Source organism: Toxorhynchites rutilus, chromosome 3 (assembly GCF_029784135.1).
Source record: "Toxorhynchites rutilus septentrionalis strain SRP chromosome 3, ASM2978413v1, whole genome shotgun sequence".
Taxonomy (NCBI): Eukaryota; Metazoa; Arthropoda; class Insecta; order Diptera; family Culicidae; genus Toxorhynchites; species Toxorhynchites rutilus.
In genome coordinates this window covers 274,294,295-274,320,939 of record NC_073746.1, presented here as the reverse complement: position 1 = coordinate 274,320,939, position 26,645 = coordinate 274,294,295, and the positions used below count along the sequence as shown (strand labels likewise).

Here is a 26,645-nt window from a genome sequence, read left to right as displayed (position 1 = left end):
TGAGAGCTTATGAGAACTAACAATGAGATTAGTAATACTTAACGATTTATAATTTCCCGATAATGTTGGGAAGAAGCACGCATAAAAATGTAACACGAAGAATAAATTTTCAATTGTTTGATTTGCCATATCCAAAAAACGAATAACGAACGAGTTTAGACCTTAAATTTTATCACCAGTTACTAGTTGTCGATCTCAGTTTTGAATTCTCGCTACGGACCTAGATTCTGTCGTACAACAATAGATCCACACCACCGTACATTTGGTTGACATAGAACATCGGATAACTGGAGTTCTAATTCGTGAAAAATACATCATGTAATTCTCATCTAAAACAATAAAAATTGGATAGTGTGAATCATAGTATGTGATCTGAAAGAAGGAAGAAATCCTTATTTTCAACTCTATGGAGGTGAGACTTTTTCAACAAAAGTAACAAAATATTGTAGATTACTTTTTATTATACATAATTTTTATTCGTTTCGTTTTACAACAAATGAGAGGTGTTTAAATAAAAAATTTCTGCCAACTTTTTCGATGAAAATTTTGAAACAAAATTAAACACCTTGCTTTCTATACGATTTTTTAAAAAGTTGAAAGTTTTTTTCCATAATATATAAAAAAATCATGAAGGTTTCTTAATTTCCATTTGCACTTGCAGAACATCGGTTGAGCGGTTCAAAAATGTTCAGAATTCGGCGTATTGACAAAACAGCGGATTTTTCAGACCACCCTAATTCTGAAAAAAATAAATAAAAATGAAAAAATTCGTTTCGCACCGTAACTACGCGAAGCTCGTCCGCCTTTGACTTCGTTTGTACAGAAACATTTAGAATTGAAACCTGTAATAATATATTAGGAATCGATTAAAGTCGAATTGTTTTCATTTAAATCTTTTTTGATTCTGGGAAACAAAAAGGTCACCAGGGATTAAGTCGGGACTGCATGTCATTGTTCCATCATTATTATGTAAGCAGCGAACGAAGTTTAGGGTGGCGCATTGTCGTAGGGAATCAGCAAAACAGAATCTACCGAAAAAAATTTCTCTGATTTCACTTAAATCTTGAATAAAGTGTGGAACGATCAAAATTTGGTCAATTTAAAATTGATAAAATAGAAGTGGTTTTGATGCATTTGAAAAACCTGAACATTGTCCGAGACGTTGTAGAGTAGTGCGGGGCAAAAGTGCGCATTGGCCTTTTTGAAGCAAACGAGCATAAAAATTCGACAACAGTGTATTCGTTTGATACATTATTACACCAGCAGCTCACACATATAAACTAGATACATTTCATGAAAGTGGCAAAAAATTATGAGGTAAAGAGTTTTGCGATGTTTCGATGTTTCTAATTTGTTCAATTTTGGGGATGACGATTTACTTACCTAAAATAATTGGAAAGTTCAAAACTACACTGTCAAGGAAATGTTCATTCTATAGTAGATGATAGTGCGTAAATGAAACTCCAGAAATGCTCAAATGGCCCGACAGAGGCTTCGGGAGGGAGTCTCGAAGCGTCGGATTGCGACAGACCTCGGTTTTTCTAAATCAGCTCTGAGGAAGAGGCTCATATCAGTAAGTAATTTATGATTTGAATCTTCTTTTATTGGCATTTCTACTTCTGCTGGGATGTGCCAGCAAGCACCTAGGGCGATTCAGACAACAAAGCAACAGCGTTCTAAGGTAAAGTATCGGAATCCTCAGAACCGAAATCCAAGATGAGGAAGAAAAATAAACAATTGCTTAAAAATAATTCAAAGTGAATTTCAAATGAAAAATGTTTTTATTTTCACCATGCATTCAATTCAATAACGGTTATGTTTATGTTTTCACAATGAACTTCATATAAATTTTGTTTTTTTTCAACAATGAGTTTCAAAAAAATCAAGTGAAGGTAACTATGTATTCATAAACTTGATATTTATGAATAAAAATGAGTTAGTGTCCGTTCCTCACGATTTAACTCAAGATCGGAGCAACGGATTTAAACAGTCACTGTGAGGATCGATGCGTCTTAGTCCGCATTAGGTTTATATGTCATAAAATAAATTATGTATCGCGAGTATAGATTACGTACTTAAAATTCATTTATGTGGGACCTTGAGTGTTCGAAATGATTTATATCTATACATCAATTGTGTGTGGGACGAAGTTCACCGGGTCAGCTAGTTTGTTAATAAAACAAATTCTGTTTCAAATGTTGGACATTTTCAGATATCTCATATTATCAGCCTCCTCCCTCCCAAAATTTTCCACGTGGTATGTGCGACCATAACAACCACCCATCTTCACCCATAAAACATCATTCAACTCCCCCCTCCTCCCCACTGGATGGTGACTACACACTCTGGTAATGATGCTTCTCCCGCTGGTTATGATAAAGCATTTATTTTTGTTAAAAGTTACCTCAGAAGAACATTTCAATAAGTGCGCACTTTTTTCCCGTACGGTGTTTTTTTGTATTAAAATATGTTTTTTCAAACTACAAACAAAACTCGAGAAATTATTATACTACGTTTCGAAGGTAATGTATATATAAAGTTACAATTTGGTAAGCAAACTAAATTTTAATTGATTTTATTTAAAGAGTTGTTGGACGACAACAGTTAGGTGCGCACTTTTGCCCCGCACTACTTACTCTATACGAGTTGCGAATTTCGCACACAACAGTGCAGCAAGCCAACAAACGCACCGAGCTGTCGTTCTAGGTGAAAACTCCGAAACTCGACGACAGGCAGAATGTGACGGCCAAGCAACGATCTCAGAATCAAGCAGCTTCCGGGACAAGTGTTTTACAAACGAAGTTGAGGAAAAGGTGACGGACACCTTCAAGATCATTAAACTATCCAAGTTCTAATAAAAATTCATTTTTGGGGATCTTGAATGTTTTTTTGTATAATATTGATTGGAATGTAAACAAATGTTTTTTAACTACACGCATCTCTTCGACAAATACAGGTCGGACTCGATTATCCGGAGACTCGATTGTCCGGGATTCGATTATCCGGAGTATATTATTTTTGATTTTCGGAAATTTTGAATAATTTGTATAATAATTCTATATTGAATAGCTAATATTGATATCAAAAGAAAGGGCTTGACTAGTAGAATGCAGTTATTTATGAAAATGCAAATCCAAAATGGCGGACAATACAAAATGGCGGATTTCATATTTTCTCAGAACCCCATCAATATGGGTATCAAATGAAAGAGCTTGACTAGTAGAACACAGTTATTTATGAAAAATGCAAATCCAAAATGGCCGCCACCGCAAGATGGCGCCATATATATTTTTTCACAACCCCATCAATATGGGTATCAAATGAAAGGGCTTGACTAGTAGAATACAGTTATTTATGAAAAATGCAAATCTAAGATGGCGACCACTGCAAAAATGGCGGAATACATATTTTCTCAGAACACCATCAATATGGGTATCTAATGAAAGGGCTTGACTAGTAGAATACAGTTATTTATGCAAAATTCAAATTCAAAATGACCACCACCACAAAATGGCGCCATATATATTTTTTTCACAACTCCATCAATATGGGTTTGACTAGTAGAATACAGTTATGTATGAGAATGCAAATCTAAGATGGTGGCCACTACAAAATGGCGGATTACATATTTTCTCAGAACCTTATCAATATGGGTATCAAATGAAAAGGCTTGACTAGTAGAACAGTTATTTATGAAAAATGCCCAAAAATGTATCAAAAGAAAGTTCTCGACTAGTAGAACATAGCAGATAATGAAAAATCCATTTTCAAGATGGCCGCAGTCCCCAAATAACTAATTACTTTTTGAATGGTTTCATTCAGCTTGACCTGTTTCTATGTATGCTTGAATGTTTGTTGAGTTGTCCCACATTTATAGAAAATTGACCCCGTTCCTGTTGAATGATTGATCTGAAATTTGGAACATATATTTAATTCTATTGTCATTATAAAACTGCGTGTTCCATGATCTTGAAAAATTCAGTTTGGCCGCCGCAAAAAAATGGCTGAATGGCTTGATTTGGAGAATACACTACACTATGAACAACATAAATTCGAAAAGGTCGCCGCCACAAAATGGTCGACTATGTATTTTTTGCAATCCCCTCAATATTGGTATCAAATGAAATGATTTGACTAATACAATACAGTACAGGTCGGACTCGATTCTATGTGATTCGATTATATACAATTTTGGTCTCGATTATATTCAGTTTGGAAAAAAATATTTTTTTCTATTTCAAATATGACTCATTTCATGAAGAAATGTAACCTTTCAACGTTAAGGTGAAGTTTAATTTTTGAAGATTTAGCTTGAATTTTCACCAGGAATTTTTTATATCGATATTGCAACCAAATTAAGAAATATAGAAGTTGTGCGTCATAGAATAAATTGTGGAGCGGTTAAAGAACTTCATTTTAATTGATAGAAACTCTAGTTTAATATAAATTTTCAGGATAAAATTAATAATAACACATTAAAAACTATCAACTTTTCAGTGTTTCACTTCCAAAATGTTATTAAAATTCACTAATTTAGTTGTTCCACTATTATATCCTGTACTAAATTTTATCATCTTTTGAATGAAAGCATCAGAATCATCTTCCGTAGCGTACTTTTTAATGTAGAGCCAGTTTGAAGCAACAGAGTCCGAAACAAAAAAAAAGCTCTGTAACTCTGTCATTGTTGAAATTCGAACATATGCGTAGGAGGATTTTTTCATCAAATATGATCGTCTATCACCACCTGAGAGAATCTGGATATTTGCCCCTCTAACCTCGAGTAAACCGCGAGTAATCGGTCGAAACCTACTAAACATAGATTTAAGTTGAAATTCTGTAAAAACAAATCATGAATTAGTGGCTCCGCAAAGCTCATGCGATTGAGCCTTACAAATAAATGAATTGGAAAAAAAAAAGAATCTGGATAATTTTTTTTTCATGTGTTTTTGACTTAAAGAGGATGAATCAAAAATCAAATTCTTCTTGTTTTTTCGGCGAAAAAAACAAATGAAGAAAAAAAAATTGTTTTGACTCGATTATCCGGAGTGAAAAAAAAAAGACGGGTGGGTAATGTCGGTGACATAACCGGAGTGACGTAGAACTATACAAAGGGGACAACTTTTGCTCAATATATATTTTAAATATATTGTTTTATTTTCTTCTCCTACGTGAATACCTACCTATCTACCTGAAAAATGGATTAGTTTACTGTTTACTCTTTATGAACATGTTGGGGGTTCTGAAAAGAACCTTTGGTGTTGTGTTTTTGCGTTTTTTTTTACAAACTGGATTCTTGATTTTTTTCTGAAGGCTTTGTACTTATTAAATGTGCAACGTCGGGCATCTTTCGGCGTATACACATATCGTACAATCAAAATGATGACAGTGATAGGGAATGCATAGGTAGTCATCAGCTCGTTCACTATCATATATTTCACTATTGAGCACATTACCGTACCTTAAGCTGTGGTTTCGGAGACGAATGAATTGTAAGATTTGTAGTCTCCGCAAACAAAGTAAATAAAAATGAAAAAGAACTGAGGTTTTGGAGACGAACTCTACGATCTGTCGAGAAATAAACGAGCTATAAGCGTTCTGAAAAACCAACAGTAAATACAGGGACGAATGACCTTCGGATTAAAGTCCTTTAAAATAAGAACAGAGCAGCAGGAAATACATAGCTCATCGTGTTGCTCCTTAGTTATTTCTCTATGCAATGCAGATGTAACGTCAGTCAATTTTTAACATCAGTTATCAACCAAAGAAAGCAGTTCTTGCTACCGAGAAAATTCGTTAATGCCATCCTGCATACAATGTGTTGTAATTTGAAGCCACTTTTAATTCGGACACCATACATGGGTTTGTGAAAACTGAATGATCAATTTAAAAGACCCCACGACGTGCCGAAGCACCACTCAGTGTCGCATTGGAGGCGATTTTAACCTGTAATTGAACATTTGCGATGACAGTGGTACAGTGTCGACTTTCAATGTGGGGTCATAATTTGGATCTCTATGTTTACAAAAATGTCCAACTAAATATGTCGCATTACATGTCCGTCCAATTAGCTAACTGTCGAACTAATTGTAAATTACTGTACTTTCAATCTGGAAACAATTTGAGAATTGGTGAAAATTGAATAATCAGGAAAGTCCCCAACTATCAATAAGCTCAGAGCAACTGACAAATTCACATACTCATCAGATCCTGGCAAACAAATTATGAAAAAATCAATTTGTGTTTTATTATTATTTTGGATATTATTTTAGAAAGCATTGAACTGTATTTCGTAAACTCTTTTTTGAAAGGTTTAATGGCCCTGATAAGCGCCGTGTTTTATGGAATGGTTCCAATTTAGAAAACTTTGGTTTTGAAAAAAAAACATTTCGAACGCCCTCGATGCCGCCTTGTTCTGGATTTGCCACCAAAGCAGTTTGTATAAAGAACAAACTTTTTTCTTCTGCTACCAGCTGCCGTTTTGCGATTGCGTTTGCCACTCGCCGCTCGCTGCAACTGCCTGTTGTCTTGATGTCCACCGAACCGAATGTGTTCTGTTCCGAATTCGGGTTTTCTTATCGTCGCGAGCAGCTTTGCCAGCTAACTCGATCACTTCGGCGGCCGAAACTATATAACGCCGGCTAGGTGGACTGGTGCACTGATACTAACGCGCTCGGCCTAGCTACCCTTGCTGGGAACTCCAGATCAACACGGTTCGAGCGGGATTTTACTTTTCCCTTCACTTTTCCTCCTTTACCATATCCAGACATGGCTGCTTGGGTTGGTTCGTTGATGAGTTGTGATTCGAACTGATGTGGTGTACGGTTTGAATGAGAATGATCGTTACGGAAGGAAGGAAGGTATTGTATTATAGAGACTTTAAACTTTTGCGGTTCATTCGTCTCTAGCCTTGAGAAAGGCCCTTTGAAAACTCTACTCTACTCCAGCGCTACCACCTCCACCCTCTTGCCTTGAGAAAGGCACTCGATCCCTCGCCGTCCAGCTCGTCCAGCAACGATGTTGTCCAGTCGGTGTCCACACAAAGAATGATCGTTACGGCAGCGGAGCGGGGATTTTTAAGCTGACTGGTTGGCTCGAGAATTACGCATGTGTGAGACTGCGACCAATGTTTCGTTCATGTTTTTTCTTTTTCCTTTCCAATCGTGCTTCATTCTATTTCGCTGCTGCTCTGGTTGCCCGTATTGGTCAGTACGATTTGAGGAGCACAAAATGGACCAATCAGAAATGGGCACATAGTGCAATTGGACAATGCTTGATATTTCACAATTATTCAATTATTTATCTCAAGAAAAATGAAATGTTATTCGTTATGATAGATGCGTAGATATATTTCCTATCAATTGATGCAAAAACCTTTGCGATCTATTGAGAAATGCTCGAGTTATAAGCGTTCCAAGTCTTGCATTTTTTCCTACTTGTTCAGTGCCTAGATTTCCATTTCACCCCCTATATCTTCCGGTTAGACGTAGTCCTACGTCAAAATCAATACTCCGGATAATCGAGTCCGACCTGTATTTGATCGTTTATTCATATGTTTTCAAAAAAAATTTACACGCGTATTTTTAATTGTACATGCAAAGGAGGTCGCGAAAGTGTAAAGGTTGGGTACCACTGCGATTGAAATGGATTGCCGTTGAATCATTTGATGAAGATCATTCGAGAGGTCATAAGATCGTGCCAAGAAACTAATGACAGCGTTTTTGCATTTTTGCACTCCGGAATGTGTGCGGAATTTGAAAGCGGTATGAACACAACGTTTTGGTTGGGTTATTCCAGACTACTGTTCACGCCAAAAAGGGAACTTCAAGAACCACCCTATATTTTAAAGCTTATCGCCGTTATCTCTCACGCTTAGCTTTAGATGAAAGCTTTTCCATTATCATACAAAAACCGATTGATCTACTCTTGATCTAAATCCAGTCTAGATAAGAGAGAAAGTCGTAATCTCTGTAACAATAGGCGAACAATTACTCAAGTCAAATTCTACAGAGGATAGAAGCGGCAGAATCAGTCAGTCAGGAATCTGCAGTCGCACGAAATAGATTGTTTTCTCAAATCAACCATCTGTTTGTAATTTATCAGAAGATTTGAATTTTTACCTGAGAATAAAATACAGTTCAATACATCCAAATTATTTCTTATGTGCGGATACAACTAAATTGGAAGATATACCTTCATGTCTTCAGCTCACTGAACTTCTACGTATTCCGTTTGGAAAAATGATAAAAATTTACTGCGATAACGACGATCGAACAATATGCATTCAACTTACATGTCAAAATCAAAACTGAGTGCCTGAAGTTCAGAAGTACGTACATTTGGGAGATGCAATAACTTCAGAGGTAAATGTAAAATACATTGATCGTTCAGCCAATCTTCTGTTCACATATTTTGGAAGTCCACGATTAATGAATGAAATGAACAAGGCATCATGCTATACGTCAGACTTGCAACGAAGAAAGTAATCTATCACAATGCATGAATTGACCTAAATTGGGATTTGTTCGCGATTGAATTCGTAAATTGTTGCATTCAATCACTGGTTTAAACAATAATTTAATCTTTTTTTTTCAAAGTAGGGAACCAGTATCAAGTGAAAACTGCAAACACGTTCAAACGCAACATTATATTGATTTTTTTTTCAAATTGTTGCGAGAAGGGTCGAAGGGGGTGGTTTACTTGTTTAAATCCAATTTCAAGTGTTAAAAATGTTACCAATCATGGATGCAGGAACATTGATTCACTTGACCAGCAGTTCGTGCAAGTCCTCGATACACTCACTTGCACTTGAAACTTGTGGTTTCCGGTGTTTCGAAATAATGTTCGAGCAATATTCTTCTGATTCTCAATATAACTGTATTCAGGAGTATGGCTCCTTTAAACTTATGGAACTGAGCCTGTAAAAATAAACGATTTAATAAAAAAAAAATACAACTGTATGAATATGACCATGAACGGGTACCCTGTCGTTCACGTGTTTTTATCGAATACATAACGGTTAAAATGCAACAGCATAAAATTATTTGTTTAATCTCCCAGCAGCCTTCATCCATTTATCCTTGATCTGCACCTATATGCACATAATAAGATTATTCTGCAAACAATAAGTGACACCTTGGGCTAACACATACCTTTTCAACCACATCGTCTTTATCGGTTTCATTTCATCACAATCCAAGTCCCAAAATTCACACAGTCGCTAAAGTTCGAAAACAAAACCTAGAAAGCACGCTTTTGTTGTCACCAGAAGTAGCAAGCAAAACAAAAACCAGAGATCCCACGAAATGTCAACACGGCTTTTCTCTCCCGTGGCAAGTTGACAATACACTACACAATAGTGGCAGCGATGCGACACGAGAGACGGTGACACTTTCTACTAGATGTAATCCTAGAACAGAGCGAGTGGTACACAACCGCCTGATCGTAATTGGCAGGATGCGTTGACTTGCACTGACGCACTAGAGAACTGAAACTGAACGCTTTCCCGTTTGTGGTGGTGGCGGTGGAGAGTACATCCGTAGGCGGTTTTCGTCATCGTTGTCATCATCGTCATCATTATCCTTACGGAGCAGGGCGATTGTGTATGATGGTTTGTTTGGTGATGGTCCGGACAAGGAACGAAGTTTCTCTTGATTTCTCTTTCCCTCTCTGTTGCGCGCATCACAGTAAACAGAATCAAGAATTCAATTCGACACATGCGCATTGTGCCGCACGATGACTCGGATCAAAACAGTGTGCATTGGATGGGGGAAAACTGCCGGCGGCGGCGAGACTATGCCGAGACTGTTGATGGTTCTGATTTGTTGTGCGATAATTGCAGCGCACAGTGGGTTCGGTGCGCCTCGATACAGGATACATCGATAGAAAAATATGGGAAAACTCCTCGAACGAAATTTGCAATTGCGTTTGGAACGTTCTTACTAGAAGATCCGGTGACTTTAGTTCCGAAAAAAAAAACAGTTTTCAGAATTAAGCAAAGGGTTAATTAAAATTCGTATTAAATTTTTGTATGAGTGTCGTTCTGATCAGAAATAATTTCTCTTCAAAGAGCATGTATCACTACATATATCATGTAAGATTATGAAATCTAAATAAGATCTGCTTATTTCTTGTGAACTTTAGATATGTATTTACTGAACAAAGTTTTTCAATATATTTTTATATAAAAATTATATTTTAGAATCCTCCTTCGTGTATATCACACGAGAATCGCCTACAAGGCGTCCCACCAATTTTCGCACGAATTATCGTACTCCTCCCATATTCATATTGTATTTTATAATAAAATTTGGCTAACTATAGTAGACGCTGCGGTCTTGTTCATCCTTTTTACTATAGTTGTTGTGTCCGATGTATCGTAGCTACTCAGAATCATCACTATACTCTTTTATTTCCACGCTAATAATCTTTTGTTTATACTGAGTACCGTTATCTATCATTCATATAAGCTCCATATTGACTCGTGAACAGGTTCACTAGACATTAATTTTCGTTAAGAAAAAGTGAAAACTAATACATGGTTGAATTAAGTACAAGATTAACCTCTTGAACGGAAATGACGAGTCCAGCTCGTTATAAACTTACCTGAACAAACTGACAATGACGAGCTGGACTCGCCAGTAATTTTCGAGGTTTGATGCTTTTTATGAGAGCAGTATCTGTAAGTCATATCGATCTATTGCTTTGATATACTTGTGTGCATCCTTCTAGCAAACTTTAAAAAAATAGAAATTAAACTGTCTGTTAGAGCAGTGCTGACTGAAACTAAATTGTCGTTCAAGGGGTTAATGGTCCTTGTTGTGGTGGCTGAGAGCAAACGACCGGAACGGTAAAACAGGTTTGGTAGCTGAGAGCAGACAAACAACCGCAAAGGGTTACATGATTTTGGACATATGAACCATTCCAACGTGACGTGACAACGTTTTGACTCACTAAAAACATGTTTTTTCTCGTTTTCACAAGTAAGAAAACGATGTAAACAGTAAACGATGTCAGAGTAATAATTGAGAAAGTTTCCTAAAAGAATCATCAGTTGGAGAATATTTTATAATTGAATTCTCTTGTTGCTAGCAGGGCCCGAAATCTTCGAAGGTGAAAAATGAAGACAGATTCTTCTCTCAGTAGCTTCGCTTCGACTAGAACTGCTTCGGCAGACGCCCACAACAAAAAGTGACTTGACTAGAGAATGAATTGACTAGCGTTGACTAGCGAGAATGACTGGTGAACTAGTCCAGTCAGTGGCTATTTCAACTGACTTGACTAATGAATACAAATCTGCCTCTTCAATCCACATTTCTACTCCCCTAGGAACGAAATTTATACCCGCGTACTCAATCTTATTGCAAAATACAAAAAAGAAGTTACCCCATCAATGGACGGTTTATTGTCTAGCCATCGTGAACACAAACCAACGAACTTAGACATTTATCAAGTATGCTATAAAGGTCCTCGCGTTAGTATTAGTTAGTATTAGGCGTGCAAAATAGCACACACATACACTGCACGCTATTTTATACATTTGAGTAAGATACAGTAGAATCTAGCTCACCTGTAGCGTATGTCAAACCACGTTGAACTCGAACATCGATGCATGCCCACGTACATGGGTGAGAGAAAGTGAGGAACGAATTCGTTTTAGGGGAAGTCAATGATATAGTCTAGATATGATATAGTCGAGTCGGTAGATAGCGACTAAACGTTTAGTCGTTTTGGCGGAAAAACTGCGTGAAAAAGCCAAAAGTCATTACTAACTGAATACGGATATAGTCAGTCAGATAGTCAGCTTACTATCCTCAGTTGACTATGACTATGCAGAGCTCTGGTAGCCAGACAAATACTTTTGTGATGTGAAAACAACTGACTTTTTGCGGTTTCCGACTCTTGTATATTAGCTCCGTTTCAAAACTATTTTATGATTTGTCCATAATTGATGAACGTTAATTCCGGTATATTCTCAGTTCTTCAGAAAACTTGCAAAAACTTTGTAAATATCGGCATGCATTTTATGACGCGACATCAAGCTCTGCGCGAAGAACAGGACCCGCCTGCATTCTCGCGTCATAAAATAAAAAAAATGTGTATAATATGAATACTATGGTAAGTTGAAAGCCATATAAAGATTTTTTGTTAGTTGTTTTCATGAATTCTTCTCACACGCCTCTTCCGAGGATCCAAACAATAAAGTATTCCAAACTGTTACGTAGATTATTCCTAAAGGTAAATTCGTACGCGTTGTATATTTTGCAGTGACAATCTCAGCGACTGCCACGAGAATTTCTCACTAGCGATTTGTTTATGAAGTAAAGACAAACCTGTTTTTGTGCGATCCTTTTTTGAGCGATTCCTCATTTGTGCGACCCTTTTTGTTTTTTTTATTATTGAAATAACTAAATGTCACAAAAAGGGTCCCACAAATGAGGAATCGTTCAAAAACGATCGCACAAAAACAGGTTTGCCTGTAGTCCTCTTCCGGTGATGAAAGTTTCACCGCTTTTTATGCAGCGAGTACACTACTTAGAACGATTGTGTTGTTTCCATTTCAGTTTGTGAAATATTGAAATAACTGAAATTAGGTAACATTTTGGATATGAAAAACTTAAAATTAGTCTTTGTTAAGCCTTTTCTATTAATTTTCTCCCAAAAACTATGGATGTAGAGATGTGCCATCCGCTCAAGAGCTGTTCCGAAGAATCGACTCTTTGAAGTGAGTTGACGCGGAACAGCTCGTAAAAAAAATCAAACAGCTCTTCAGCTCACTTTGATGATGATGCAGGAGAGAAAAGAGCTGTAGAATTGAAGAGAGTGTGTGAGCTGTAAGATTCAAATGAACTGACCGTCTCTCGCTCTGCGTGTTATAACATCAGTTCAGTTTCATTTGTTCCTTGTCTTTTCAACAGTTATATTCGCGTTGACGGAATTGGGCTTTGTTTACCAGTTTAGGGGGCGCCAAAAATAATAAGTGACTTTCAGGCAGAATGGACACGTTTTTAAAATTAAAATTATGAATGAAAATTAACATCTGTGTATTAAATTAGTATTCTATTTCAATGAAAAACACTTTGTTTGTAGGTGGTGAAAATATCTCATAAGAAAATTCTTTTTGAAGACAATTTTATATTATAATGAAATTCTCAGTAAAAATGTCGGAAATGTATAGACAAATGGTTAAATAAGATTCAGGAATACGTGTTTTAAGTAATTTAATAACACGGTGTGAAAAAATTCATTTAAATTTTAACATTTTAAAAAACTGGCTTCGTGTCTTCTAATCTGATAAAGATTACACTATCGAGTTTGGGACCCAAATTGAAAGTCGCCACCAGACGTCGATACTGACAACTGAGCTGAAGAGCTGTTCATAAAGAACAGCTCTTTTAGATGAACTGAGCTGATCTGAGCTGTTCATCATGATGAGCTGGATTGCACACCTCTATATGGATGGGTTATACCTATGATATAACCGTAGGTTGACGTAGGACTGCCATTTGCTTAGTAATCATTTGTGTTTTTTCAATTAGCAATAATCGCACCCTCATTGGGTACGACATCGCCGCTGCGCAGAGCTATCTTTTGTATGATTTAAGTATTGAGCAACTAGTGAATGTGAAGGCGATCTGGCGTAGTGGTAACATCCGTACCTCTCACGCTCAAGGTCACGAGTTGAATTCTCACTCCCGACATTCTTCCGAAAAATAGAAGTAAAAGTGACGAACCAGCCAAAAGTGTTGAAAGTCACTATAATACAGACAAAAAAAAAAACTAGTGAATGAATGGAAAAAATTACAAATTCAATTGCAAACAAATCCCAATTCAGGTCAATTCATGCATTATGGTAGTGGTTATCGCAGCAAATAGTTATCAACATTTTGCCTAATCATCAAACGGCATGCGTAGAAGTCAGCTGGCGACATGAAGAGATGTGCAGTTTTGAATAACCGAGCCAAAGCGTTGCATTTGTACCCGCTTTTGTAGACCGTATTAGCAAAACGAATTCCGGAGTGTAAAAATGCATGGGGTATAAAAATAGTGCAATGCCGATTTTCCCAACTTATTGGTTTCGGAATCTGTGTTGGGAAAACACATTCCGATTTGCAAAAATGCAAACGAGTACAAAAGTACTCACAGCTTGCATCTAATTTGTAATGTTGATTTCCCCACGCTCCATGGTTTTAAAATCTGAGTTAGGGAAACATTCCGATTTGCAGAAACGTAAGCGAGTACAAACGTACCCACTGCTTGCATCTATTTTTCCATGATGATTTCCTCAGGCTCTATGGTTTTGAAGTCTGTGTTGGTACCTCAATCATTGCGCAATCATAACTGAGTGGATTTCCGAGCGACACTCGCTTATATACCGATTGGTGTGAGTTCAATAGCCTGTTTTGAAAGCAATTTTAAGGCTATTGAAACAAGTTTTTGGATCAAAAAGTAACAAGCATAGAACTCGTTATCAATTTTATGTTTCGAATGAAGTTTCTATCATACCATTTCGTTCAGTTGTTTAGGAGCAATTAATGCTTAAAATCTCGTTTTCCGCCGTAACGCTTTCATTTTCGAAACTTTGAACTTACACCCCAGTATAGAAATGAAAGACGTAGTCCTATGTCAAAATGCATGATAAACTCAATTGTTTCTATAAACCAAATTGAAGCTCTCTAAATAATTCGTTCTTCGACACTCAATTTCTAAATTGTTACATTTTGCTACAATATCATAACATTTCCTGATGAGCCCACAATAAGAATCCTCAAAAACCACGATCTTTACCCCACTGTGTCCTCACAGCATACTTGATGGTTTTGTTACGGTTCGTAAGGGTTAAGACAGCAACATTGCCCGTGATTATGAAGTATGTCCTGGAAACCTGGTGGGGAAAAAATCCTGACTTTTGAAGAATTGGGTTATTTTATTAACATTATTTTCGTCATATAAAGGTGATTAAATCTAGCGAACGGTTAGTCTTGTTATGAAACATGGCATATAATTTTTCATGTAAAAATGCATGTAGATTAGATGTTTTGTATTACGGTTCTCAATTTTGCAAAATTTTGAAATTTAAACATTTTTTTTAAATTATCTCGGTGAGTCGGACACGGCGTCAAAGTATTTCGAGGTATAAAAGTTTCTAATAAAATACCCAGTTTTTGAGCAAGTTTCGAGAAAAACATTTTACTTTCTAAAATTATTTTTATGAACAACATTTAGTATGTTTGATAGTCATGTTACAAGGATTTATAATCTTGTAACAGGTTTATGAATTGGAGAATCTACACGGAGGGCCCCTGCAGTCCCGCGTCAATTGAACCTCGAACATTTTTTTATGAGACGGGATATTCCTTTCTCCAGCACATATGAATAATACGATGTATAGAACAAAATTCCTTATTCCATCTAGCTCCCTCCCGTAGAAGATTGTCTCACTCATCACAAATCTCCGCATTAGACGTCCTTTTGATGTTATTATTCTGGCAACAAGAAAGAAAGTTAATCAAAAAATAATTCTCGTCACATATGCGTGAAATATTTCCAATACACCGCGCGGCGGCAAGTGAGAAGATTACTACCACGGAGAAGCAGCGAAGAGGAATGAACGGCTTCCCCGAAAGTGGCCAGTGCGTGTGTGGTGATGCGGACAGCCAACAGAGACATTTCATATCTTCCTCGTCCCCCGTCGTCATGATGGGGGTTTTCATCTTGCAGTAATTCTCAATAGTGAAGAATCATCCTTATCTCGGTAGAACTTTTCGTACAGAAAAATGCGGTAAAACATTCAACTACAGCGCCGGAGAAAGGGTATAGAAGGAAGCTTCGAATTGGAATCACAGCACGAAAAATTGCGTATGCAATCAGCGATTGCCTTATTCTTCCGTCAGCGGTTACCCCGTCTGTAATCACTGATTCGAATCGCTGCTAGACGAGCGAAATGCGAAATTCAATTTGTGTGATGGGCGTCTAGGCTGTTTTTTTTTTGTCAAACAATGGGGTTACGGGAGTTTGGGAAGGATATCTGGCGAAAGAGATATTATGCGGTGGCTAGACTAATCCGAGATTATCACAGTAAAGGTAGACAGCAAGAAGCTGTTTTGAGGGATTATTCGAGAAAAAGATGAGCCTAACGGTGCCATGCAGCTTAAGTCATACAGATACCAGGTAGTTTTCAGGTTCGTACAAAGTCTTACGTTTTTAGAGAGATGGTAATTTTATTATTCTTTTTTATGGGAAAAGGAAAATCATGAGCATTGTAAACAATGTACCTGTGCATCACACTGATGGTGCAGAAGATTGTATAAATTATATTAGCGTTCTGATTTATCTGGGCGTATCTGAGCAACCAGTGTAGGTGTAAGGGAAATAGCAATATCGAATTTACCGTCAAAGGAATGGGTTAAAATCAAATATTTGTATCTCAATGGAATGGCAGAAATGATTTCGTTCGTCCAACGAACCCATAAACACAACAAGTCGTTATTTATGAGCAATAAAAAATTGAGCGTCATTTTTTCGGATGTACAAAGCCCAGTTTTGAATATACAAATTTTACAGATCTCCAAAAATTAGAGGTACGAAGAAATTCTGACGTTAAAATGATGAATTTTATGTACCACTTTTGACGTAGGACTACGACTTTCAGTAAGGGCACTAATTCAGAAAACATCTCACATTTTCATGAAACAGTTTCAACATTACCAAGCATTTTTGCTGCGATCTAATTTTTAAAATTTTCATACTAATTGAATAGGAAACTCTCTAAGATTGTTTTCATAGGCTTTACGTGTTAGGAGTCGCTAGCACGTGAATACGAGGTATGGCTATTAAATAACGAGAAGGTCCTAGAAGGTTGGGGGGGGAAAACGAATAGTGCGTTCGGTAGCTTGAAGTGTCTGCTATAAACGTACGAAAACGCGTTTTTGTCACTGTAGTAGTTTGCGAGCAGCAGTAGTTTCGTGTGCTCCCGTGGCCGAGTGGTTATCGTCACATCTCACATGTCGGGGGTTCGGGTTCGATTCCCGTTCCGGTCTGGGGAATTTTTCGTCAAAGGAATTTAGTCTGACTTGCTCTGTGGTCACGCGTATTCTAGAGCTTGTCACTCAGAATGCATTCAGGGCGTGTGATTTGGCATAGAAATCTGAACTAAGTACTAATAAAAATGACGCAAGTAATACTACGTTGAGACGGCGAAGTTTCTCGAGGAACGTAAGTGCCATTTAAGAAGAAGCAGAAGAAGTGGTTTGAATGGAACGTGGTTTGTCATGTGTGACGAAAAACACGAACAACACCGCATCTGCCCATAACGCGCTGTCGGTGAAGCAATTTTTAGCCGATAAGGGCATTCCAGTGCCCGAACATGTCCCGTACTCGCCAGATCTAGCCCCATGCGACTTTTTTCTATTCCCCAAGATCAAATCCGTGTTGAAAGGTACCCGATTTCAGTCCGTAGAAGAGGCGGAGGAAAAAACGACGCGGCTTTTGAACGCCATCACAAATCACAAAAGAAGAGTTTCAGCACTGCTTCGAACAATGGAAAAAACGTATGGAAAGGTGTGTGAGGAGCCAAGGGAAGTATATTGAAGGGGAGCATATCGTTGTACCGTAATTTTTAAAATATAACCTTTCTTCTTAACCAGTCTCGTTATTTAATAGCCATACCTCGTAGCACGTGGACGGAAATTGGAAACTTCCCTGGAAGCAATAGGAAAATTCTGAAAATTAGAGCACACGCGGTAAAGAAAAAATGTCATCTATCTTTACACACTCGACAAAAAAAAAAGAATGCGATGTCGAAATTTTTAGGTGATTTTTTGAATGCTGGAAGTTTGTGAAAAATCAACGCATGGAGATGATATGTACATCATTTTAAAGCTCACATGTTTTGGAATATTTGGAAGGCATAGGGTTGAAGGTTTTCAATATCTTGATAGCATCAGATGATGAGACCCATTCCAAGAGGTTAGGCACCAAAGAACCAAATTTTAGGTCATGTTTTTGAAGAAAAAGTATAACGTTATCTGAATAAACACTAGTTATAATATGAATTCATTAAAAGGATCCTTTTGGAGTGGCGTGTTTCAAAAACTACATAATTATATTTAAAATCAGCCATTCCATGCTAAACCGATATACTGGATCTCAGATTTTCACATTAGACCCGTATTTTTCTATTTTTTTCATTAGGGTGACCATTTCCATTGTAGGGTGATCCAAAAAATCATATTTTTCCTCCTTTTTCAAAAATGACTTTTTTTTGCAAGAAATTGGATTTTGTTTCCATAATAGTTGATCATACAGGGAAACTTCGATATAACGTACCCTCGATATATCGTCACTCGATATAACGTACATTTTACCTCGATATAACGTACACATTTCCAAAGTGTATAGGAAATTTTTTTTCAATTTTTTTTCTGTTAGAACAATGAAATATCTGTATTGTAATGCTAAAACAAGTTTTGTACCTTCAATCAATCCCGAAATACAGCTGGTTTTGTAATTCCGGATTCTAAACGAATCAAGTTTTAATCAACAGTACGATATGAAACATCATGAGAAAAGCTGGCTTCGTCTTCTGATTGAAGTTATTCATTAACTTTACTAATTGCTGTTTTACAATAATGTATTATAGACTACGTTTGTGAGTACTTTATTATGCTTCGATATAACGTACAATTCGATACAACGTACAATTTTGAAAGTGAAATGTACGTACGTACGTACGTACCTGTATTTGTTTTTTTATAGTTTACGTGGTCTCGAAATCGAGGGCGCCATATTTTTTTGATTTTTTTTCTTCAATGTTGAGGTTTTTTTTACATTACATATCCAAAAATCAGAGAGGCGTTATTTTTTGTTCTTGAGTTATGATTTTTCAACATTAACGGATGGTCCGAAAAATCATTTTTTTCCCTTTTTCACATAACATATCCAAATATCAAAGAGGTGTCTTTTTTCGTTTATGAGTTATGATTTTTCCAGGTTAACATGTTTTCAATTTTCGTTCAATATCCCTATGCGACTATACTACATCTATGCAACCAGAATCCAATTTCTACGCAAGTATGATAGTTCAAGGAAGATCAACTCATTGGTTGCAAATTGATGTATTGATCATCGAAATCCTAGTGGTTCGAAAGTTATGAATTTTTGAAAAAAAGGGGAAAAATGATTTTTTTGTACCATTTATTTTGAAAAATCATAACTCAAAAACTCAAAAACGCCTCTCTGGTTTCGCTGCTGATGTTATGTAAAAAATCCGCAGCTTTCAAGAAAAAATATAAAAAATATAGCGTGCTTGGCTCCGAGACCATGGAAACTATAAAATAACAAATGCAATCAAAATTACCGAAAACAAAATTAAAATTTTTCGCAACTGTAATATTTGAAAAAAAATATTACAGTTAATTGTCTTTAATTTGATGTGTTATTCATCTGAATCGGTCCAGCAATTTAGACGTCATGAAAATTCAGTTTTGGAAGAAAAGGAGAAAAAATGATTTTCTGGACCAGCCTAAAATGGAAAAAATACGTGTCTAATGTTTTGCGATAAAGAACAAAATTACGATTTTTCGCGAAAATCTGAGAACTACTATATCGGTTTGGCATGGAACGGCTGAAATATTTTATATTTTCGCTATTTTTATGTTTCTTGACATATTTCTGCACGTGTTTAATCAAGCTTAAATGTCTGAATGAATTGAATAATTGAATACTTGTTTGAAGAGCAATGGGTAGACCCAAGTTTCATTTTGTAATTTATGCGAAACAAATATTTGAAAAACAGGTATTTTGAAGCGTTGTCACGTCACAAAAACGAAGCTGTTTTTAGTTTATCAGATGAACTTGAGTTCAGCGGAAGTCGAATATCGTTTCACGATGCCATTTTGGTATCAAATGTGGTGGTTTCCGGTACGTCAAAAACAGCTCTAAAAGACCGGAAATGGCATGAAATTTCACAATACGTCCGGGAATGATAGTGTTAGCATATACCCACGGGTGTGCGTAAAAGAATGATGAAAGAAAATTTTATTTTTTATAATGAGCAGGTAGGATTCAAGCGAAAGGGAGATAATGATAGAGTGGGAAGAGCTTAACCTTAGAGCGACGCGTTTGGAATAAGAATAAAAAAGCGCACATACAAGCGCATGTACAAACGCACTCACAAACGTCAACGGTCAACAGTCAAAGTCAAAGTCAACACGCTCATAAGCACACATAGAGTTCATCAAATGTATTTTTAGAGGCGAATGAACTGAAAAGTTTAAAGCCTCTTTAATCCAACATCATCATCATCATCAAATGTATCAGAGAACAAACGCGTCCTTCGATAGTGAGCGCCACTCGATGAGCCTGTCTTATGCGAGCCATTGATGGTAAGCACCAGAGTGAACGTGTGAAATAATAACGAATTAAAAACTGGTGGTCGGTTTAGGACCACCTTATGGAGGTCGGTTCAGGACCACCTTATGGAGGTCGGTTCAGAACCACCACGACTTTTTCCAAATAACGGCATGCCATGTACTGAAGGCAACAAGTAGATTCAATTTATATAGCTTATTTCGATAAACAGACCGATTAATATTTCATTTTTTGTAATTTTTCGCAATCTAAAAGAACAATGAACTCATTTTCCATACAGGTTGAAAATATTTTTTCTCTGTTTTTGAAATGAAATTACAAAAAAATCGATAGGAAGCACCGTTCCTGAGATACAAAGGGGAATAGGTTCAGGACTACGGTTCGGGTTAGAACCACCTTCCCCTATAGGTTGGCCTTCGAAAGAGGAAGGGGAGATCTCAGAGGAGAATGAGAAGTATTCAGAATAATAACTAACATAAAAATAGTATATAGTTTGCTACAACACGGTGAAATTAATGTTTAATATACTTTGTTGATTTTGTGCCGTGACAACGCCTGTAAGCAACGCCCTTAAGCCTGTTTCTTCGCTCAGACTGTATTTTCACGTCACAGAATGCATGCCGATATTTGCATGGTTTTTGCGAGTTTCTCGAAAAACTGAATATACTGAAATCTACGGTCATCTTTTTTCTTTGACAAATAATAAACCAAAATTCATTTGTATGCACAAGGATCACAAAGGTAAAAGCTGCCTTTGCGAGTTCAAGAAGGACTTTTGGATCAAACCAGATTAGTCACATCACTGAAATCCGAATCAATTCGATTCTTTGTTTTTGAGAGGCTTCAGCCTTCGCAGTCCATTCGCCTCTAGTCATCCGAATCTTCAAATCAAACGAGGAAAATGTACTAAATGCGCAGATGCTTCAGATCTTCGCCCATCGATGCCAGGATAATTTGGGCCTGATGACCACAAAACGACATTTCGAACGCCAAGCTTCTCGAACATTGCAATCAACTGAGCTACAGGGAGTAGTTCGACCACACGCTACGCGAGAGCGACAATCTGTAACAAGGCATTGGACTAGAGAACAAAAGCCCCCGGCGAGGCAGCCCTCGAGGTTCCTGGTGCCGGGCAGCAACGAGATCAGAGAAGTCGATTCAAATTTCACTGGACACAGGCGAGAGATGCGAATCACCCAGGACGGAAGCGTCTGTCAGCGACACTATGCTCTCGGCGTAAGGATTAGTAAACTTAGGCAAGCAAGATGTCAGCAAAATATAATTTACGCGTTGAAAACATAGGGGACACAGAAAACGTGCGATACCTACCTTTATTCAGTCTTGAAATATCCCGGTATTGGGTGGGCATTGATTCACTCAAAACATAACAAATCCCGGTATATGCAACGAACGCACGATAATGGTTTATCCGTTGCGCGTAACCTCTTCTCGGCAATCATATCCAAAGCACCACAAAACCCCCTTTTCAGCGCACCAGGGGGACAAATTCCCAACAAAACACAATGTAACAACAAAACAACAACACTGTCCACCATAACATAATTAACATTAACTTTAACATTCGTTAGAACGTTGGTCACTATCCTCTCGTTCTTATTTTCTCCTATCGTTTCACCCCGCTAGCATCATTGCCGGATAGTACCGGCAATCGGTGCGGATCGGGAAGCCGAAAAGATCACTAAAATAAAATAATTAACCGCTCGCTTGCTCGCTGCTGGCCGGTCAACTCTTTTTCGCTTCTATCCACCACTATCTCTTCTCAGACTTGTCGGTACGTTTTATGTGTAAAACTTGACTTATTTTGCTTCAGCTTACTCTTCTTCCAGCCTTCCCGCTTTTTCATAGCACTCACGATTAAAACCTGTTTATTCTCCGCTTCTTCTTTATTTTTCCACTCTTGCTTTTTTTTCGTTTGTTTTCAGTGTGTGAATGTGCGCTGGTCGCCACCGTCGTCGTCTGGTCGATTCCGCTCGCCCAACGCGCGCGGTGCTGATGGGTCTTTTTTCAGAAGATCCAATCGATCGGGGAAGTAGCACACTCTTGTCACTAGTAGTAGTAGTTGCTCGAAAGGATGTATCCATCGGATGAGCCTCGAACAATTGCCAAGCGCTGGATTAGGTACGCTTCAGGTGTCATAATAGAACACTACTGCCCGGGCAGCGGCTGAACATGCGTGACGGTGGAAGACCTCGGTGCACGGGGGAAGAATAACTAGAATGAGAGTAGAAGAGGATATGTCAGCGGGTCAGAATGTTTTATCTATTATAAAATAAGCAGCGGAGCGGATTCACCCACAACCTTTTTTATTCCAGCCAGATTGCGTTGCTTTAATAAACTATGTATTTGTATAGTAATGCGAAGATGGAAAAAGGTGTTGAGATGGAGGAAGGCAGAGAAGCGAAAAATTTGAATATTTTTAGATGTAATATAAACAACTATCGGCAGTAGGGGTGGAATTCTGATACAGACCTCTAAAAAATAGAACGATGGGAAATAAAGAATGTGAATAGGACTGATGGACATAAAAATAACGCGTCAATGAAGGTGTTTTCTTTTCCAAAATAAATTAAAATTACTATGAATACTATGGACTGATGTTAAACTTAATGTCCCAAACTTATTGCAAGTATTTACAACACTGCAAGCAAAGCTATTCTAGTTGGAAACTTCGTGCCTATATATTTGCCTGTGATCCAAAATAATGTACAATCACTTTTACAAATTTTCCGAACGTTGAATGGATGCACCGACAAATCCCTTTCAAAATGCATCACATCTTTTCAAATAATATTTACATTATAGTCCTTCCCGCCTAGTCAAACTGGCAACCTTGCCGCGTAGCAGTTTGTCTGGCCGTATTTTACTTTTTTTTCTTCTCCGCCTTGCTTTCCTCTGGTGCGTGCTCACAAGGCACCTCCGCAGCCGTGAATGGGAATTGGAAAGAAATAACAAATACACTGAAAATATCGAAACTCACCGCACTGGCGTCGAAGCATAGTTTCAAGCGTATTGGAATTTTCTATTGCTCTATTTTTCCTTTCCCTGGCTCGGTTGGTGATGCACTTTTCCATTGAATATATTCGACAATCCACCGGGAAACCAGCAGTGACGAAATTCTATTTTGACACTTCGAATTCCTTTGCATCACTCTGTACAAGACACAGGCGCCGTGATAATTACCTTGCAACGGAACAGCAATCAATGGTGGTACCATCTTCACCCACAGCTTTGTGGGATTTCTTGTATACACTCTTTTCAACGGAACATTTTCCTACGTTGGCCGTCTCTTTCCGAACCGTCTTGGATCTTCCCGAACGAAAACACTCTATCGGTGTTTATAACATTTCACGGCGGGTCTTCGCGGGTCCGATAGAGTTCTGCTCTAGCACACTAAATTGCGACAATCAGGAAACGTGAAACGAAACCGATAGTGCAGCAGATCGCGTTTGCTTTTGACGCTGATGGTTACACACTTTTCTACGATCTTCTTCCTTCGCTGTATGGTATTGAAGTTCAGCAGTCAAAAAACTCAATCCATGACGTCGGTGAAAGATACAGCCTGGGAAGAAGAAAACTGGAATGTTTGTTCAAAGTATCATCGTAAGGTGTAGAGTTTATTTATTTTATATGTGCAATATTATGCATTCAGGACAACGGTGTTACGCCCAATGTCCTATGAGTTATTTAGTGGTTAATATTCCCTTAATACAGTACATAGCTAACCAGAAAAATAGAAGAAATCCAAATAAAATCCATTTATTGTTTTCCGTCGTACAAATGCCGACTAGGAAAGCCAAATACCAACGCGCTCTTTTATCTGTTTTACCTTCATAAATATGTTGACGCTGTCAGCCGGTTTCCTTCTTTCCAAGATATAAATGGAGGAGGTGTAGCCGTTCAGTTACTGAGTTGGTGTAGGTGACGGTATACTTGTACAGTATGGTACAAGTTTAGTAAAATTAATTACCTTGGTATGGTAGAAAACAGACGAGGGTTTGCTTACGTGAACGGGAGGAGGAATGGTTGACCACAAACGAAATTATGTATTCTCTAATTATTTTAAGTAGTATCCAGCTGTTTCAGAATGATTGTGCCAGTAAAGCTAAGACTGGACATTTGCCACACTCTTGGGAAAAATTTATATATATGACGAATTTTTCGGCAAATATTACCCATTATCAGTAATTTCTCGCCATACGAATTATTCGTACATATTACGCGATAACATTGGTAAACAAATGTCAAACCGACCAGCATAAACCAGTATAGTGCGCGATTCACATAGAACATTACTGAAAAGAACGTTCCCTCAACGTCTCCACCAATTCACATATGCAGTCAATGCTTGCACCAGCACCGTCACGTCAAATGTCAAACGAATGATCTATTCAATGTTGTTCATGGTGTCGCCACCTACAACAATTTTAAATTGCAATGCACTCTTTAGAATCAGCATGCCTAGAAAAATTCAATGAAAATCATTGAATTATATTATTAGAATGCTTAAACTCCGTAGTCCCAAACCATATTCAACAATAATAATATATAGACTATTTTTCTCAGCTAGTCGCGAATGATTTTGATTCCGAAATTTGGAACTAAGACATATGTTGGCATAAATACAACAAAAATCAAAACAAAAGCCGTGACACAAAGCCCAGACAAAAACCCAACGAACCGTCCCTCTCCGTCAATTATTCATTTCTACAAATCCTTCCGGTCGTTTTCGTTGAACGTATGCTGACGTTGCCGGTGTATGTGAATGTTTTCCGAAAACATCCAATTGATCGAACCGCCGATTACTATCGACGGCAAATCGTTTATGAAGTTGCCCATGTCCAAATCCGACACCATAGCGGTGGAATTAGGAATCAGTGGGGCTCCTTTTTGTGTCTCGAAGTGCCCAGATTCCTCATTATTGACGCAGCAGACGAGCACCGATCATTGTTTGGTTGTCCATATGTATCAATGTTGATTAAAGAACATAAATTAAATTGATTTTGAAGAAGATCACTCACCTATTCTGAATCTTTGGAGCCTTTTCCTGTGAAGAAATCAATTTCGAAAAGTCGTTCCGCTCAACTCAATTATCAGCTCAGCAATCAGGTTAATAATGTTATGTTTACATTGTTTTCGCGATTGCCAGTAATGGCAATCGTCAAAGTTACCGATACCGCGTAGTAAAATGTACCAATCGTTGGTAGGGATGTGCAGCAGCGAAGTGAGGGTCGACAGTGCCCCTGGCAAACTATGAAAATGGCGCCCCTAAAATACCACTTTTTTTCAAATTTATCAGTATAATTACACTTAGGTACGGAAAGAAGCAACTACCTCATTATGGATGTCTTTTTACTCAATTGAAAGATAAAATATAATTCGGAAAAAATTGCCTTTGAAAATTTTTCGATTTTGGCACCCCAAAGAGTCAGCGCCCCCGGCAAATGCCGGGTTTGCCACCCATAAGCCGGGTTCAGACGGTGCGAGTAAGCATACGAGTCGATCTAGTCAGTTACTGCAGTGCAGCTACTCACACCGTGTGAACACATCATGCCAGTTAGTGTCATGTGTGATTCGGCGTGCGAGCTACTTCAAAGTTTTTTGAATTTACTCGCACTCGCATCCCTCAAAACGTCAAAAAACAGAATTTAGCGTTCGAATCAGGGATGCCAAATGTAAACAAATGTCTCTATTTTTAAGATATTTGAAAATATGCGAAGATATTTATAGACTTGAAAAATATTGGAAAAACAAATAAAACCCTAATAGTTTCTAAACGGAATCGTTGTTATTTTGTTTGGCACACTGGCGGGGCACGTTTTCTTATTGAGACAGTTTTATTGGGAATCTAAATATAAAATCATCATCGGGCACAATTTTCATTCAAAATTCACTCACAACTTGCAAAAAAAAGTATTGTTCTAAGAAACAGAATACATATTCGATTTGAAAAAAAGTATATTTTCATTCATTATTTTAGTTTTTGAGACGTATTTATTCCTCCGGCGAATCTACTATCATTTTCATTTCACAAATTGGTACACGAAGCTGCTGTCAACGCGAAGTAAATCAAATTTTGAAAAATCTTTTAGACTGCCATTTGTAGCACCACATACTTTCGGAATTAATTAAGCTATGGATGCTTTCGAGGTTCTAAAAAATAGCGACAATAATCTGATATATATTCCATATTCCAGAAGAAAGGCACATCATTTCTAGTTTCACTCATGAGTGTATATTGGCGTTGTATTTGTGGAGCA

At 37.6% G+C, this 26,645-nt stretch overlaps 1 protein-coding gene across 2 annotated transcripts in view; it reads right to left on the bottom strand.

The window, feature by feature from the left end:
* Positions 1-23,943, bottom strand: part of LOC129777988 (axin) — a 52,149-nt gene extending 28,206 nt beyond the window's left edge. Inside the window, exons 1-2 of one of the 2 annotated variants that reach the window (XM_055784606.1) lie at positions 23,366-23,943; positions 21,697-22,599 (exon numbers count right to left, since the gene is read on the bottom strand). The gene's annotated coding sequence lies outside the window, so the exon portion shown is untranslated. The remainder of the gene's footprint in view (positions 1-21,696; positions 22,600-23,365) is intronic. The other variant, XM_055784605.1, reaches the window with a different exon arrangement.
* Positions 23,944-26,645: the final 2,702 nt, after the last annotated feature.